This window comes from Anolis sagrei, chromosome 3, assembly GCF_037176765.1.
Source record: "Anolis sagrei isolate rAnoSag1 chromosome 3, rAnoSag1.mat, whole genome shotgun sequence".
Lineage (NCBI taxonomy): Eukaryota > Metazoa > Chordata > Lepidosauria > Squamata > Dactyloidae > Anolis > Anolis sagrei.
Genome location: NC_090023.1, coordinates 231382145 through 231399295, shown reverse-complemented (window position 1 = coordinate 231399295; position 17151 = coordinate 231382145). Strand labels below are relative to the sequence as shown.

The following is a 17151-nucleotide window of genomic DNA, read 5'->3' as shown; positions in this document are numbered from 1 at the left end:
GGTCAACCATGGAAATGATTGTGGCAAAATTTCAGTCTTGTAGCTCTGTGGTGGTAACACCGCTACATTTTCAGAAATAACATGAATTCAACTTTTTAGTCATTTTTATAGAAGGGCAGATGGGTGTTTTTATTGGAGAACTGCCTGGGATAATTTGTGCCCACTTTGCAATTTAAGAGGCAGATGCAATCTCTCCATCTGTGGTTTAGTATCTACATCAGTGGTTCCCAACCTGTGATCCATGGGCCACAAGCACTAAAATATGGTCCGTGACCTCAAAGTTACTACACCATTGCAACAAGAGCGACTGGTCTTATTAAACCCTTTTATAGTGCCGAGGCTTATTAAATATGGTTTTCTGGGAACAAGCAGATGACAACTACTGGATGGCTCTACAGAAAAGAGAACTGATGTGGTCTATCCAATTCAATTTTCTGAATCAGCATCCCAAATAACCAAACTGAATCTAAGGTTGACCAAAAATTGATTTGTAACCCTTTTGGTATAAATGTTGAAGAGAGGTCCCTGGTCAAAGTGGTGGTCCCTGGTCACAAAAAGGCTGGGAAGCACTGATCTACATAAAGCTTCAGATATTTATCCATATTTACACAAATCTACTGTGCAATCAAATCTAATGCACACCTCCATTTTCAAAACCCTGAAACCAAAAAAGTATTTGCTGGCAAATGTAATGCTGAGCAGCAAGAAGCACACTCTTTACAATTTATTCTAAAAAGGTGTGCATTGCATTTGGTGTGAGCTTAGAATTCCTTCTCTAAAAATAAAAAGTGTTAAATCACCAAATCCTCCAGCAATGGAAAGTAACATCAGAGATGCGTGATGGGAAGATTGGAAGTAAAGGAGGACACAGAGAAAATGGAAGGAGGGAAGATGGAATGAAAAGAAAAAAAAAGGAAGATGAAAAGGAAGTAAGGAGAATATGGATGGAGGATAGAAAGGGGGTAAGATAAGAGGAGGAAAGGGAAGGAATGCAGGAGGGAGGGAGAAAAAGATGAGAAGAAAGAAAAGGAAGGAAGAATGTTCTACCATTGCAACATGGATCCTCATGATATGAGAACAGTCTGTTGGCCAAGGAATTTGGCTTACGCACACCTATAACCAAATATGACATGTATATTTTTATGATGAGACAACTAGCCACCACAACCATCTTCGTGACATGATAACGTTTTAGTTTGAGAAATGCTATCATATTTCAGAATCTTTCCCACCTCAGAACCTTGGAGTTTCATTTAATTCAAAGTATAATGACAATTTCAAAATACATCTATGGGGAAGATAACATGCACGGATTTCCATGCTGAAGGATTGTACAAATTCATACATTAAAACTCAAAAGTAATTCATAATAATCAAATCAGCTTAGAAGGCTTTTGATAGTCTTAGAAAATCTTCTATAAAATTGGTTTTAATTGAAGTTATAGTCCTCTATCAAGTTAATCCTCTTTGAAAGAAATTTTTAGCAAAATAGACTAAGGATATGCTTTCATATATATCTTCAATAATTCACATATTAGAAGGTGCTGAAATGGTCACAGCATTTTCTACCCACAGGCTGATTTTTAAAGAGTCATAATCCTTGTTTTCTTTCTTCCTTGTACCACACATTTACAGTGTGGATGGGGGAACAGAACCAAACAATTACTTTGTTTTAAATGACACATTTACATGGTTGATAAGCTACAAAAAGACATCAGATCTCCATTGTGATTGGAGCTGCATGGGCAGAAATACAAAGGATTTGGAAGTTGGCAGTAGCTTTTACTTTTATGGTGCTAGTTGGGCACACAAAAGAGAAATATTCTCTATGGGCAACAATTTTAGCCAATTTACATTCCATGCCCATTCAACCAGACTGAAATCTCTAAGGGTACCTTTGTGTTGATTTGGCATCCTTTGATCAAATGACATGAACATTTGGGACAAACCCTTTTGACCGAACAGAGTTTGAAAGGGTCTTTTAAATTTTTTATTAGATAGCCTAAAGAGAGTTATTTCCCTATGAGGGATAATTCCAGCCAAAAAGTTACATTCCATACCCACATTACCAGCTACGCTGATTTCCAGGCTGTTTCTGGATACAATTCAAAGTGCTTGTGATGATCTACAGATCTTTATACAGTGTGGGTCCAGAGTATTTAAAAGACCATGGCCTCACCTACACTGACAATTTAATGAAACTTCAAACTATCTCTGAAATGTGATCGCTAGACCATGCACAACATGAAAGCGCACTGCAGCATGTTGTAAGCCCAATAATCCAACACAAGCAAAGTTGGGGGAAAGTTTGAAATGATGCCCTTAATGTGCATCAGCATGCTGTAGTATAAACCACACTGCATAGTAAACTAGCTCAGCAGAATCTGAATGCTATTCAGATACCCAATTCACTCCACTGATGTGTACATGTACATGCCAGAGGGGATCGTTGTGGGGAAAAAAATCTGCAACTGTTACTGTGGATCCTGGAACCTGTTTGAGGCCATCCTCTGTGTTATGTGTAATCACCATCCATGCCTCAAACTGGTTCAAGGGTTTACAATCTAATCATCTGCACACCCAAACAGTATTCTTCAATACCAGTTAAATGGTCAGTGTAGATGTGCCCCATATTGCCTATTAGAGCTCTCAGATTGATTGACTTTTCTCTTGGTATGAAACCTTTAGGAGGGACCTTCTTTTTGTCCCAAAACCTTCACATAGTTGTTTGATTAGAACAAGGCATTCTCAGCAGCTGCTTTCAGACTTTGAAACTCCATGCTTGCTCTCCTTCTGTCAGCAACTGGAAATACTATTTTCCCATCAGGCTTTTAGAAACTAACTGTGATAGGTTTTTAATTGTGTGTTGTCCTGTTTTGTGGTTTGCATATATTCTAGAGCAGTGTTTCTCCTCCAGGTGTTTTGAACTTCAGCTCACAGAAATACCAGTCAGTTTACCAACTGTTAGGAATTGAGGGAGCTGAAGTCCAAAACGTCTGCTGGAGCACAGTTTGAGAAACTCTGTTCTAGAGTGTTGTAATAATTTTAACTTTATATTTTGTATTAAATAACTTGAATATTTATACTTCTTCAATGTTTTTGTTTAGTTTTCAACCTGGATTATTTTTAACATGTTCCAAGACATCTTGAATCCCATTGTAGGGAAAATGGAGGGATATACATAAAGGGATAAAATAAACACATCATCATCTTGATTTTCACTTATTTACTCTACAGAAACAGATGAACCAGCTACAAGATGCAAAGGGCATATTAAATAAAAGCAATTTCACAGACTTTGTTTCCCTCCATCAGGTGTGCCCTCAAATCATTTTTACTAACCATAGAATCATACAATCATAGAGTTGGAAGAGACTACATGGGCCATCTGGTCCAACCCCCTGCCAAGAAGCAGGGAAATCATATTCAAAGCATCCTCAACAGATGGCCATCTAGCTTCTGCTTGAAAGCCTCCAAAGAAGGAGCCTCCACCACACTTTGGGACAGAAAGTTCCACTGCTAAATAGTTCTCACAGTCACGAAGTTCTTCCTCATGTTCAGGTGGAATCTCCTTACCTGTAGTTTGAATCAATTGTTCCATTGTGCCCTAGTCTCCTGAGCAGCAAAAAACAAGCTTGCTCCCTCCTCCCTATGACTTCCCCTCACATATTTATACATGGCCATCATGTCTCTTCTCAGCCTCCTCTTCTGCAGGCCAAACATGCCCAGCTCTTTAAGCTGCTCCTCATAGGGCTCCTCCAGGTGTGGTCTTACCAATCTCCTCATACACAGTTCTAGTTCAGGGGAAAAAAGCATTCATAACTTTTGATCAAATCTGAGCTATATGATCTTCAGAGACTCTTGTGCCAGTGTTGTACTACTAGATGATGCACCTACTTGCAAAAGTTCATAGATTTTTGTTCCTGTGTTTATTTGAAAACGTTCACAAAAATTCTGTTCTACAAAAAATAGCTTGGAAGGGTGTGTTAAGACAAGGAAAGTTAAGATGTTTTTAATTCCATTGTTTATTTTAACTGAATGTTTATTTTATATGGCATAGAATTGTTGCCAATCTGTAAAGCCACCCTGGGTCGCCCTTCAGGGTGAGAAGGGCGGGGTATAAATATGGTAAATAAATAAAATAAAATATGCAAGAAATTCCACATATTGCAAACTGTTTTCCAAGAAATAAAGCTTTCCTTTTAAAAAAAATCAGCAATTTTAAAATGTTACACATATATAGTAAGCTATATTTATGAAAAGAAAGTCCCATCTTTATTTGCCTACTAGAACCAGTGTTAGATATACCATTTAAAATTTTATTTATTTATTTCATTTATATGCCACTTTTCTTGCCCCGGGGGACTCCAAGGAGTTCACAGCAAAGTAAATGGCAAAATTCAATGCAGAATACAATATTTATTTATTTATTATTTAAAACTTTTATATCCCGATCTTCTCTACCTCCATAGAGGGACTCACATGCAAGTCTCAAAAAGGCCACTGCTCATCAGTTATCTACTATATGTAATAGCTAATGGTTAATGTTGCCACATAGAAATAGGTCAAATATTTCCCAAGCTAGGCAATCCATTTGTATTTTTTTTCTTAACTTGTTGAGAAAACTTCTTTAGAAAGCAATTAAACAAACATGTTTTACATGCTATACTGAGAAGCAATGACAATTCTGTAGCAATATACCAGAAGGAATTGCTAAATGGGATGAAGTTTATGCTTACTCTACTACACAAATAGTGAATACTACAGAAATATTCAGAGTAGGCTTAATATATACACATACACCTTTGAAACCCTTTAATCTGAAACATTTGTGAAAACAAATATTCTAGACTTGAAGATGGAATACCACCAATGTCAATAACAGCAAAAAATAAATAAAAATAAACCCGAAGGTAGATACCGATAACAGTTTCACTAGAAGATGATGCAATATTTGAACAGCTTCTCATTACACAATAATGTATACTAAGTAAAGGTCAGCAGTCCTCACATGGGACAGAAGACAATATTAACAGGAAAGGTATAAAACAGAAGTATAAACAAAAGTTGTGTTAGCTATCAAAAGACTCCGATAAAACAGTGTACAGAATTCCAAGAAAAGACAAATTATTGCTAGGATTGCTTTATTTCTTCAAATGATTTATTCTGTTTTCAATTCTCACAACTGTACTAAATAAGTTTGATTGATATGCTTGACAAGTTACATGTTTAATCATCAATTTACTTTTCCTGAATTAAAATTCATAGTTCCAAAATAATTTACATAGCACCAATATTTATTGTTCCTTTTCAGCTCCATGCCATGCATACTTTTCTCTAAGGCTGAGCCTCAAGGTGAAGCTACACTGTAGAATGAATGCAGGTTGAATCTCAAGTTGGTTTACAAGAGGAGATATAATTAGTCAAATAGCCTGGACGGGAGTCATTTAGAACTTTAAAAGTAATGACCAGGACTTTGTATTTAGCCCATTGCATTGCAGAGAGCATTGCAGTTGTCTAAGAAGGATGTGACTAAGGCGTGGACTACCATGGCCAGATCTGGTTCTCAAGGTACGGGTGCAGCTAGCACACATGTTTTAATTGTGCAAAGGCACTCCTGGTCACTGCTGACACCTGGGACTCCAAAGTCAGTAATGAGTCCAGGATCATACCCAGACTGCGGACCTGTGTCTTCAAGGGGAGTGTGATCCTATCCAACACAGGCTGTAATCCCATACCCTGATCTGCCTTCCAGCTGACCAGGAGTACCTCTGTCTTGTCTGGATTTAATTTCAATTTATTAGCCCTCATCCAATCCATCACTGATGACAGGCACTGGTTTAGGAGCAGGATGGTATCCTTGGCATTCAGTGGAAAGGAGTAATAGATTAGGGTATTGTCCACATAAATTTGCCACTGAACTCCAAAACTCCAGGTGATCTCTCCCAGTAGTTTCATGTAAATGTTAAACAGCATGGGGGACAGAACTGGACCCTGAGGGACCCCACAAGCCACCTGTCAAGGAGTCAAACAGAAGTCCCCCAGCTCCACCTTCTGGGTCTGACCCTCCAGGAATGACTGGAGCCACTGTAAAGCAGTGCCCCCAATCCCCATCCTGGAGAGATGGCTCAAAAGGATAACATGGTCAATGGTATTGAAAGCCATTGAGAGGTCCAGGAGAACTAGTAGGGACACACTCCTCTATCTAGCACTCTCTGTAGATCATTCACTAAGGTGATCAATGCCATTTCTGTCCCATCGCCCCCTTGCAGTGACCAGTTAGTGACCTACACCACACAAAACCTGATTGTGTGATTAAAAATGTGGTTGAGCAATTACTGAAACAAAATGATGTCTGTATATACCTTCATGACATGATAACCACATGGATGTCGTAAGTTTTTCTTAGCAAGGAATATTCAGATAAGTTCTGTAAGTTCCTCCCACTGAAATATGACCTACCATGCTTGATATTCCTTAAGGATCTCCCATAGAAGAGCTAATCAGAATTGATCCAAGATCAGGTACATTTAGGGTATCTGCGTGCATACATAAATAGAAAATTTCTACCCTTCCTAATTCATAAAAGAACAATTTCCAAATTCAGGCCTGTAGCCGGGGGGGGGGGGGGGGGAGGGAGGAAGAGAGTTAAACCCCGAAATTTTTCAGGTTTTTTAAAAAACTGGTTTACTCATGAATTTCAATTGGTTAACCAAATCCCCATGTCAGGTCTATGAGACGCAATACTTAAGAGTCCCTCCAGAACTGCAAGCACTATCTCAAGCAAATATTGGCAATTTATTCACACTGTCATTACTTGCAGCAATAGCTGATGTAGCGAAGCAACCAAGTTGGAGGGGGGGGGGGAGTGTTGAATGCTCTCATTAAGGAGGCCAGACTTGGTGGAGGTGGTTGACAGGGGCGGAGCTGCAGACTGTAGACTGCTCTGCCTCCTGCTGTGTTCTTTGCTTCAGCGTGAGCTAGGAGGCAGATTTCAACCTCCCCATGAAATTTTCAACCCCTCCCCAAAAGAATTCTATCTACAGCCCTGTCCAGATTGGTTTGTTCTTGTGCACCTTCAAATTGTTTCTAACTTGTAGCTATTCTAAATGAAACCTTTCACATGGTTTTCTTGACAAGATTTGTTCAGATACAGGGGGTTGTTTTCCTCTGAGACTGGGTATGTGTTCCTTGCTCAAGATCACCCAGTGGGTTTCTACAGCCAAGTAGGGATTTGAACTCTGGTCTCCAGAGTCATATTCCAGTGCTCAAACCATTACACATGCTCACCTTTTTGCTAGAGAACACCAAATCCTTACCGGGTTAGACAACAAAACTAGGATAAAGCGTACTTCTCATGACTGTCGGGGGGGGGGGGGCACAAAGCCCAAATTCATCAATGACAAAATGAGTGAATTTAAAAATTTTACATTTCATATGTGCAAAATCAATATTAACACATATTACAATACAAATAAAACTATAACTGAAAGAAAAGCTAACAGGGTAATCAGTCTGGTAAAACTTACTGATCAAAGATTCAAATTCATTTTATGTGTCAACTAAGGTTTGAAAGGAAGGTAAAGAAGAGAATGTAGCATCTGTCTACCCATTTTTGCAGTTCCATTTTATACCCTTTAGTTCAAGTATTAAATAACTTGAAATCCATCCAATTTTAGAAAATCACTCTAATCATGCAGTGAGTAGAGAACAGTTCTGTGGGAATAATCAGTTTTAGAATAGAAATGATTACATAGCATTACACACTCACTAGAATTTTAACATACTCATTTGGCTTTTTGAAAGACTCATTCCCTTTGACTAACTTTAGAACACACAAGGAGGTGCCCACAACTGGTGAAAAACACTTCAGAGTTTGGAAAGCAGGAAAAATACAAACAGCTATTCTGTAATCCGGAAGTGGGCAAGTATGGTCCTTTGGAAGTTTCTGGTCTAAAACTCCTATGAACCTTTACTAACCAATATGCTGATTTGGGATGTTGTAAGTTGCAGCCCTACATCCTCTGAAGGTACAAGACTGCCATCCATGTTGTAATCTAGTCATAAATATGTTGCACAAAAGCAAAATCAACAGGAAGTTTCTTTGCAATTATGTTGCTAATATTACAATTATAAGGTATGAACAGTGCTAGACTACTGTTCTAATGCTATTCCTTAACACACAATGGCCATGAACCAGTAGTGCCATTACACTAGATTCAGCACAAACCTGTTGCACCCACAAACACCTGGCATATATACTTCTGTATAAGTCAACCTCATGTATAAAGTCAAGAGCAGATTTGGAGGCCAGAATTATGGATTTTGATATGACCCATAAGTCAGTCAAGAGTTACTCCACAAAAAGAAGAAGGATCAGCCTCTGGAGGCCTGCCATCCCTGGCCACTGCCACTATTTCCCCAGACATTCATAAAGCCTTGAAGTGGCACCAGAGGGGGGTCGGTGCTTCTTCTAGGCTGTTCAGGGTGGATTAAGCCTCTTGCCTTTCACTACTCAACTCAGAGATTGTTACTTTTTAATACAATTTAAAGAGAAGAACTGGTTTTTATATTGATTTTAATTATATATGTTAATAGTTTGTGCTCATGTTTTATGTTTCATTCTGTATATCTGTTGTATTTATGCATATTTGGAAACTGCTCTGAGTCCCCTGGGAGATAGGGCGGTATATAAATAAAGTTATTATTATTATTATTATTATTATTATTATTATTACATTAACCCATCAACAGTTCAACCCAGGGGGGGGGGGTGTCAATTTTTGACTAACATTTCTAGACTCATTGATGAGTATGTACAGTAATTCATGCTTGTGTGATTGGAAGAACTCTGCTATGGCACTGTTTTGCTCCTTTGTTATTTAATGGACATGTCTATGAATATCAAACTCTTTAATACAACCCAGTTAATCTAGTAATCCTCAAAGGAACTGTTAATGGGATCCCTGTGAAAATATTCTATATTACCCAATTATAACAGTATCACAAACTAATTAGAAAGCTACACATAGCATAGCTAAGAAGCGATATGATGTTATACACTAGTTGTGACAGTCACCTGTTTTAGAATAAGGTTAAACCTAACAAGATTTTACTTGTTATCCCACTCACACTACACATTCTGTCTGCTCTAATCCTCTTTTGATACATGTCAAAATAGAACATAAGTGGTAAAGCTTGGTCTACACATGGAAGAGAATGAGGAAGGAATTAGGTAACAGCTGTAACATCTCAGATACATGTGAAAAATTTAAGTGTTCCTTTATGTGGGCAGGACAAAATGTTACTTCCTAAAAACAGAAAATTAGCAACACTGAACAGAAGACCCACAGCTTAGGCTTTTTCTTGCTTGGCTGATTTTCTATTTGTAAGAAGCTATCAAGTGTAACAGGCCATTGTATTAACTTTCAGCTCTGTATATAAATCAGACAAAAAAGAGGCATCACAATTTGAGTGCCACTTCAATTTATAAGTAGAAGAATTGGGTTGCTGTAACTTTTCCGGGTTGTATGACCAAGTTCCAGAAGCATTTGCTCCTGACATTTCACCTGCATCTATGGCAAAACATCAGGAAAGAATGCTTCTGGAACATGGCAATACAGCCCAGAAATCTTACAGCAACCCATTGATTCCAGACATGAAAGCCTTCGACAATACAGTAGAAGAATTGCATTTCTAAATGTTACCTCATGGAGTCTCCAGTAAACAGGAAACTAACACATAATCAGAAGAAGTACTAAGTGCTACTTTCCCTCAGGTGCTGTCTTATATTCAAAGAGATGCCTACATTCAAAGCTTAGCACACCGCTAACCAGAGTGGGGTAGCTATTCCAGGCTATATGCTCTTGGTATACGACTAACTTCAATGCTGGACTAGGTACAATAAATTTTGATTTGGCTAAACAAAGGTCATCATTTGATGTCTTGGCTCTGCCCTGGATAGCATACTTCATGCTTCTACCACATCATGTAGCAAAAGTGTATAGAATGAATTCCAAGAGTGCAAGTAGGCAGGGTATGATGCTCAACTACCAGCAGAATAATTTTTATCAATTGCAATACCTTCACATCCCTTCATTACTACATCCACTTAGTCCATTGATTTCTTCTACTGCTTCTTTCACAGAAGACTAATAAATATTTTGAACTTTAGACTGAAAGCCTTAGACTGAAAGCATCTGCCTGGCGACAGGAAAGCACATATAATAACAATTCAGTCTTTTCCAAAAGGAAATTACAACAAAACTACATTTGGAATGAACTGGGAAATAATTCAACTACATACACTTGAAAAAGCTTCTGTACACCGAAGTCACTGGCACAATTGAGGTGTAAATCACAGTGGATAAGAACTGTGGCATTTAAGTGGATCTTCGGATGATTCAAGGATTGTCAAAGCTTTAAAGACTATTATAGAGTCCCTCCAGCAAAGAGAAAATGCTTTAAACTCAGTTGTGCTTTTGGGTGATAAACTTGATTCTGTATTTGTTTGGGGTTTTTTGTTCCCACAAGGGAAGAGATGGAATTTTAGCCTGTAAAGCTATCCCAAAGTATGGTTTCTCAACATATTAGACTTGATTAGCTAAGACAGATCAACAGTAAGCGTTACTATCTTACAAGCACTCTTTACTTGGATCGCCTCCTCCTTTCTTCACAGACAAAGCTATTCCCCAGATGGTGTCAAGCTCCACTCATCTACTGCCAGCTCAGAAGAACAGGAAACAATGATCACTCAGGTGAAAGACACAAATTGAATGAGCTGATGAAAACTGTACGTACTACACAGCGAAGCTGAATGGTGGAAAATATTCATGTCATAAAGATACCAAAAAAAGTCTGCCCAATTTAAGAGTTTCAAACCTCAGCCTCATCCCAGTCAGATATTAATCCTCAGATATGAAGCCCTCACAGCAAGATTATAAAGTCACCATATGAAGGAAAAAAATAGCATAGGGCACATCACCATTACAAGGTATCCGAGGGCTTTCCACAAAGTAAGCCATCTGCTTCACCAATTTAAAACACTTTTGGACACTACTATTTATTTAAAACTTTTATATCCCGATCTTCTCAACCTCCATAGAGGGATTCAGACCGGCTTACAGCAAGGATTCAATGCTAATAGTACAATCTAAAAACATCATATAATAACAAGTTAAAATACATATCGGTTAAAATTACAAATAAACCAAATTGCCAAGATAAAGAGAGATTTAGACCTGGATATTCAACAGAAAGTCCCATGGAACTCAAAGGGTTTCCCTGTTAAATAGATAAGTAGATGCAGGACTGCAGTCCACACAATGCCACTAGAACCAAGAATGGGTCAAACAGAGATCACAAAAAATAATGAGTTTTGTGTACATTTAGTACATCTCGAAGGCGGTGATCTCCAGCAAAGGATCACCGCCTTGTCGGGGCGCTGGAGCTTGAGCACCTCAATGATGTCATGAGCGAAACCGTGAAGGGCCACCCAAGACGGGACGGTTGTGGCAGAGAGGTCAGACCGAGCGTGATCCCTGGGGAAGGCAATGGCAAACCACTCCAGTATCCTTGCCAAGAAAACTAAATGGACCAGTACAACCAGAGATATGTCGGTATGCCATTGGAAGATGGGACTCCCAGGTCGGAAGATGGCCAAAATGCTACTGGGGAGGAGCAGAGGATAAGTTCAACTAGCCCCAGATGTGATGATGCAGCTAGCTCAAAGCCGAAAGGAAGGCTAGCGGCCGACGGTACTGGAGGCGAACGACGAATCTGATGCTCTAAAGATCAACACACCATAGGAACCTGGAATGTAAGATCTATGAGCCAGGGCAAATTGGATGTTGTTATTGGTGAGATGTCAAGACTAAAGATAGACATTCTGGGGGTCAGCGAACTGAAACGGACTGGAATGGGCCACTTCACATCAGATGACCACCAGATCTACTACTGCGGACAAGAGGAACATCGAAGAAATGGAGTAGCCTTCATAATTAATAAGAAATTCGCTAAAGCGGTGCTTGGATACAACCCAAAAAATGACAGAATGATCTCAATTCGAGTGCAAGGAAAGCCTTTCAACATCACAGTGATCCAAATATACGCCCCAACCACAGCTGCTCAAGAAGCAGAAGTAGATCGGTTCTATGAGGATCTGCAGGACCTACTGGATAATACACCAAAAAGAGACATTATTTTCATTACAGGAGACTGGAATGCCAAGGTGGGAAGTCAAATGACAACTGGGATCACAGGCAAGCATGGTCTGGGAGAACAAAATGAAGCGGGACGCAGGCTGATAGAATTCTGCCAGGAAAACTCGCTGTGTATAATGAATACTCTCTTCCAACAACCTAAAAGACGGCTTTATACATGGACCTCACCAGATGGTCAACACCGAAATCAGATTGACTACATCCTTTGCAGCCAAAGGTGGCGGACATCCATCCAGTTGGTGAAAACAAGACCTGGGGCTGACTGTAGCTCAGATCACGAACTTCTTATTGCCCAATTTAGAATAAAACTAAAGAGATCAGGGAAAATACACAAACCAGTTAGATATGATCTCACTAACATTCCTAGCGAATATACAGTGGAAGTGAAGAACACATTTGAAGGACTAGATTTAGTAAACAGAGTCCCAGAAGAACTATGGACAGAAGTCCGCGACATTGTTCAGGAGGCGGCAACAAAGTACGTTCCAAAGAAAAAGAAAACCAAGAAGGCAAAATGGTTGTCTGCTGAGACACTGGAAGTAGCCCAAGAAAGGAGGAAAGCAAAAGGAAACGGTGATAAGGGGAGATATGCCCAGTTAAATGCGCAATTCCAGAGGTTAGCCAGAAGAGATAAGGAACTATTTTTAAATAAGCAATGCATGGAAGGGGAAGAAGACAACAGAATAGGAAGGACAAGAGACCTCTTCCAGAAAATTAGAAACATTGGAGGTAAATTTCAGGCAAAAATTGGTATGATAAGAAACAAAGATGGCAGGGACCTAACAGAAGCTGAAGAGATCAAGAGAAGGTGGCGAGACTATACAGAAGATCTGTATAGGAAGGATAATAATATTGAGGATAGTTATGATGGTGTGGTGAATGAATTAGAACCAGACATCCTGAGGAGTGAGGTTGAAAGGGCCTTAAGAAGCATTGCTAACAACAAGGCAGCAGGAGACGACGGGATCCCAGCTGAACTGTTTAAAATCTTAAAAGATGATGCTGTCAAGGTGATGCATGCCATTTGCCAGCAAATATGGAAAACACAAGAATGGCCATCAGACTGGAAAAAATCAACTTATATCCCCATACCAAAAAAGGGAAATGCGAAAGACTGCTCAAACTTCCGTACAGTGGCCCTTATTTCTCATGCCAGTAAGGTAATGCTCAAGATCCTGCAAGGAAGACCCCAGCAATACATGGAGCGAGAGTTGCCAGATGTTCAAGCTGGGTTTAGAAAAGGCAGAGGAACGAGACCAGATTGCCAATATCCGCTGGATAATGGAGAAAGGCAGGGAGTTTCAGAAAAACATCTACTTCTGCTTCATTGACTATTCTAAAGCCTTTGACTGTGTGGATCATAATAAATTGTGGCAAGTTCTTAGTGGGATGGGCATACCAAGCCACCTTGTCTCTCTCCTGAGGAATCTGTACAAGGACCAAGTAGCAACAGTCAGAACTGACCACGGAACAACAGACTGGTTCAAGATTGGGAAAGGCGTACGGCAAGGCTGCATCCTCTCAACCAACCTTTTTAACTTGTATGCAGAACACATCATGCGATGTGCGGGGCTGGATGAATGCAAAGCTGGGGTGAAAATTGCTGGAAGAAACATTAACAACCTCAGATATGCAGATGACACCACTCTGATGGCCGAAAGCGAGGAGGAGCTGAGGAGCCTTCTAATCAAGGTGAAAGAAGAAAGCGCAAAAGCCGGGTTGCAGCTAAACGTCAAAAAAACCAAGATTATGGCAACAAGAATGATTGACAACTGGAAAATAGAGGGAGAAACCGTGGAGGCCGTGACAGACTTTGTATTTCTAGGTGCAAAGATTACTGCAGATGCAGACTGTGGCCAGGAAATCAGAAGACGCTTACTTCTTGGGAGGAGAGCAATGTCCAGTCTCGATAAAATAGTGAAGAGTAGAGACATCAGACTGGCAACAAAGATCCGCCTAGTCAAAGCCATGGTATTCCCTGTAGTAACCTACGGATGTGAGAGCTGGACCTTAGGGAAGGCTGAGCGAAGGAAGATCGATGCTTTTGAGCTGTGGTGTTGGAGGAAAGTGCTAAGAGTGCCTTGGACTGCGAGAAGATCCAACCAGTCCATCCTCCAGGAAATAAAGCCCGACTGCTCACTGGAGGGAAAGATACTAGAGACAAAGTTGAAGTACTTTGGCCACATCATGAGGAGACAGGAGAGCCTAGAGAAGACAATTATGCTGGGGAAAGTGGAAGGCAAAAGGAAGAGGGGCCGACCAAGGGCAAGATGGATGGATGGCATCCTTGAAGTGACTGGACTGACCTTGAGGGAGCTGGGGGTGGTAACGGCCGACAGGGAGCTCTGGCGTGGGCTGGTCCATGAGGTCACGAAGAGTCGGAGACGACTGAACGAATGAACAACAACATCCAAAATTCCAAAATGCTCAAAATCCAAAATTATCTACCTCAGTGGCTGAAATAATGACAGCTTTGCTTTCTGCTAGTTTGATGTACACAAACTTGGATTCATGCACAAAGTTATTTAAAATATTGTATTAAATTAATTTCAAGGTATGTGTATGAGGTGTATATGAACCATCAGAGAATTTCATGTTTAGACTTGGATCTGCTCTCGAAGGTATCTCATTATGTACATATATTCAAATACAGATATTCCAAAACCAACACACACACACACACACACACACACACACACAAATACACATATATTCAAAATACCTCTCATCCCAAACATTCCAGATAAAGGAGACAACCGATATCAAGATGTCTTGTTCAGACAATATAGGAGACACAAAGGAAAGCACATAAGTGAGTCTTTGTTACATCTATCCCAAGGTGTCCCAGACAAAAGATACATCCATTCAAAACTATTGTCAGAAGCGCAGGCTGGAGTAAAAGAGATAAAAAATATTACCTCACCTGAGATACCTGCAAAAAGAAACCCTAGACAAGAGGGAATGAAGAAATGCAGAGGGGAAATAAACTGAAGCTGCCTGTGGAGTGGTGGCTTCACTGAATGCAAAGAACTCCATACACACAGTATCCCCCTAAAATACATTGCAGGATTTCAGGAATGCCAGCAGAAGGGAGAATGAGTTGAAAAGAGACCAAGAAAAAAAATGAATTTTGAACATGTTGAGATTATTATTATTATTATTATTAGTTTACTGTTATTATTGTGCATTATTTTGTATTTTTCCTAGTGTGGTTTGTACTTCTTAAGGCACTGAATGTTTGCCTATCCCTGTGTGTAAACTGCCCTGAGTCCCCCTGAGAGCGAGGGCGATCTCAAAATAAAGTTTTATTATTGTTATTGTAGTGTTGAAGGCTTTCATGGCTGGAATCACTAGGTTGCTATGAGTTTTCTGGGCTGTATGGCAATGTTCCAGAAGCATTCTCTCCTGACATTTTGCCTGCATCTATGGCAGGCATTCTCACAAACCTGAGGATGTCTGCCATAGATACAGGCAAAATGTCAGGAGAAAGGGTTTCTGGAACATGGCCATACAGTCCGGAAAATTCATATCAACTCATTGTTGTTGTTGTTGTTATAGCTTCCTATCCAGAGTTTCAAAATCTATAATACCCCAAAACTGTCTACATGGGAGACTTACTTCCTAATGGTTTGGGGTTTCATTAAAAACACTGTACAGCATTACCTTCAGGTTATGTGTACAAGATGCATATGAAATATATATGAATGTATGCAGACCTGAGTGTCATCTCCACAGTATCTCATTCCATACATACAAAGAGGAGCTATTCCACAACCTCTCTCACACACCAAGGGTGGCACAACCTGTAACAAGATGAGTTGCAGTGAGTTTTCCGAACTATATGGCCATGCTCCAGAAGCATTCTCTCCTGACATTTTGCCCACATCTATGGCAGGCATCCTCAGAGGATGTGAGGTCCTGGAGAGAATCCTTCTGGAACATGGCCATACAGCCCAGAAAACTCACCGCAACCCAGTGATCCCCGGCATGAAAGCCTTCAACAACACATTGCCCTCTTTCCTCGTCCAACAAAGGATTTTGCCCAGGCAGCAACCAGTCAGGGTTTGAAGCTACAAGGCCATTCAATGCTAATCAAGGTGGCCAATTGCAACTTTCACACTTGCCTCCAACAGACAAGAGTTCTTTCTCCCACCCTGGACATTCCACAGATATATAAACCTCACTTGCCTAGTTTCCAAAAAACCTCACAACCTCTGAGGATGCCTGCCATAGATGTGGGATAAATGTCAGGACAGAATGCTTCTGGAACAAATCTATACAGCCTGGAAAACTCCACAACAACCCTGCCATGACACTATGTTTTGCAATCCTGGGGGGTTTTTTTGCAATCTATGGCAGGCATCCTCAGAGGTTGTGGGGTCTGTTGACAACCTCTGAGGATGCCTGGCACAGATGTGGGTGAAACGTCAGGAGAGAATGCTTCTAGAACATGGTCATACAGCCTGGAAAACTCACAACAACCCTGCCATGAGACTATCTTCTGCAATCCTGGGAGTTTTTTTGCAATCTATGGCAGGCATCCTCAGAGGTTGTTGGGTCTGTTGACAACCTCTGAGGATGCCTGGCACAGATGTGGGTGAAACGTCAGGAGAGAATGCTTCTAGAACATGGTCATACAGCCTGGAAAACTCACAACAACCCTGCCATGAGACTATATTTTGCAATCCTGGGTTTTTTGCAATCTATGCAGCCATCCCCTTAGGTTGTGGGGTCTATTGACAACCTCTGAGGATGCCTGCGATAGATGTAGGCAAAACGTCAGGAGAGAATGCTTCTGGAACACAGCCATACAGCACGGAAAACTCACAGCAACCTAGTGATTCCGGCCACGGAAGCCTTCGACATCACATTGTAACAAGATGTCTTGTTGGGACACAAAGGGAGGCAGACATGGTGTCTTTGTTGCCAC

At 40.4% G+C, this 17151-nt stretch overlaps 1 protein-coding gene across 3 annotated transcripts in view; it reads right to left on the bottom strand.

Annotated features, from left to right (window-relative positions):
- PXYLP1 (2-phosphoxylose phosphatase 1) overlaps positions 1-17151 on the bottom strand; it is an 86478-nt gene that overhangs the window by 68691 nt on the left and 636 nt on the right. The window lies entirely within an intron of this gene.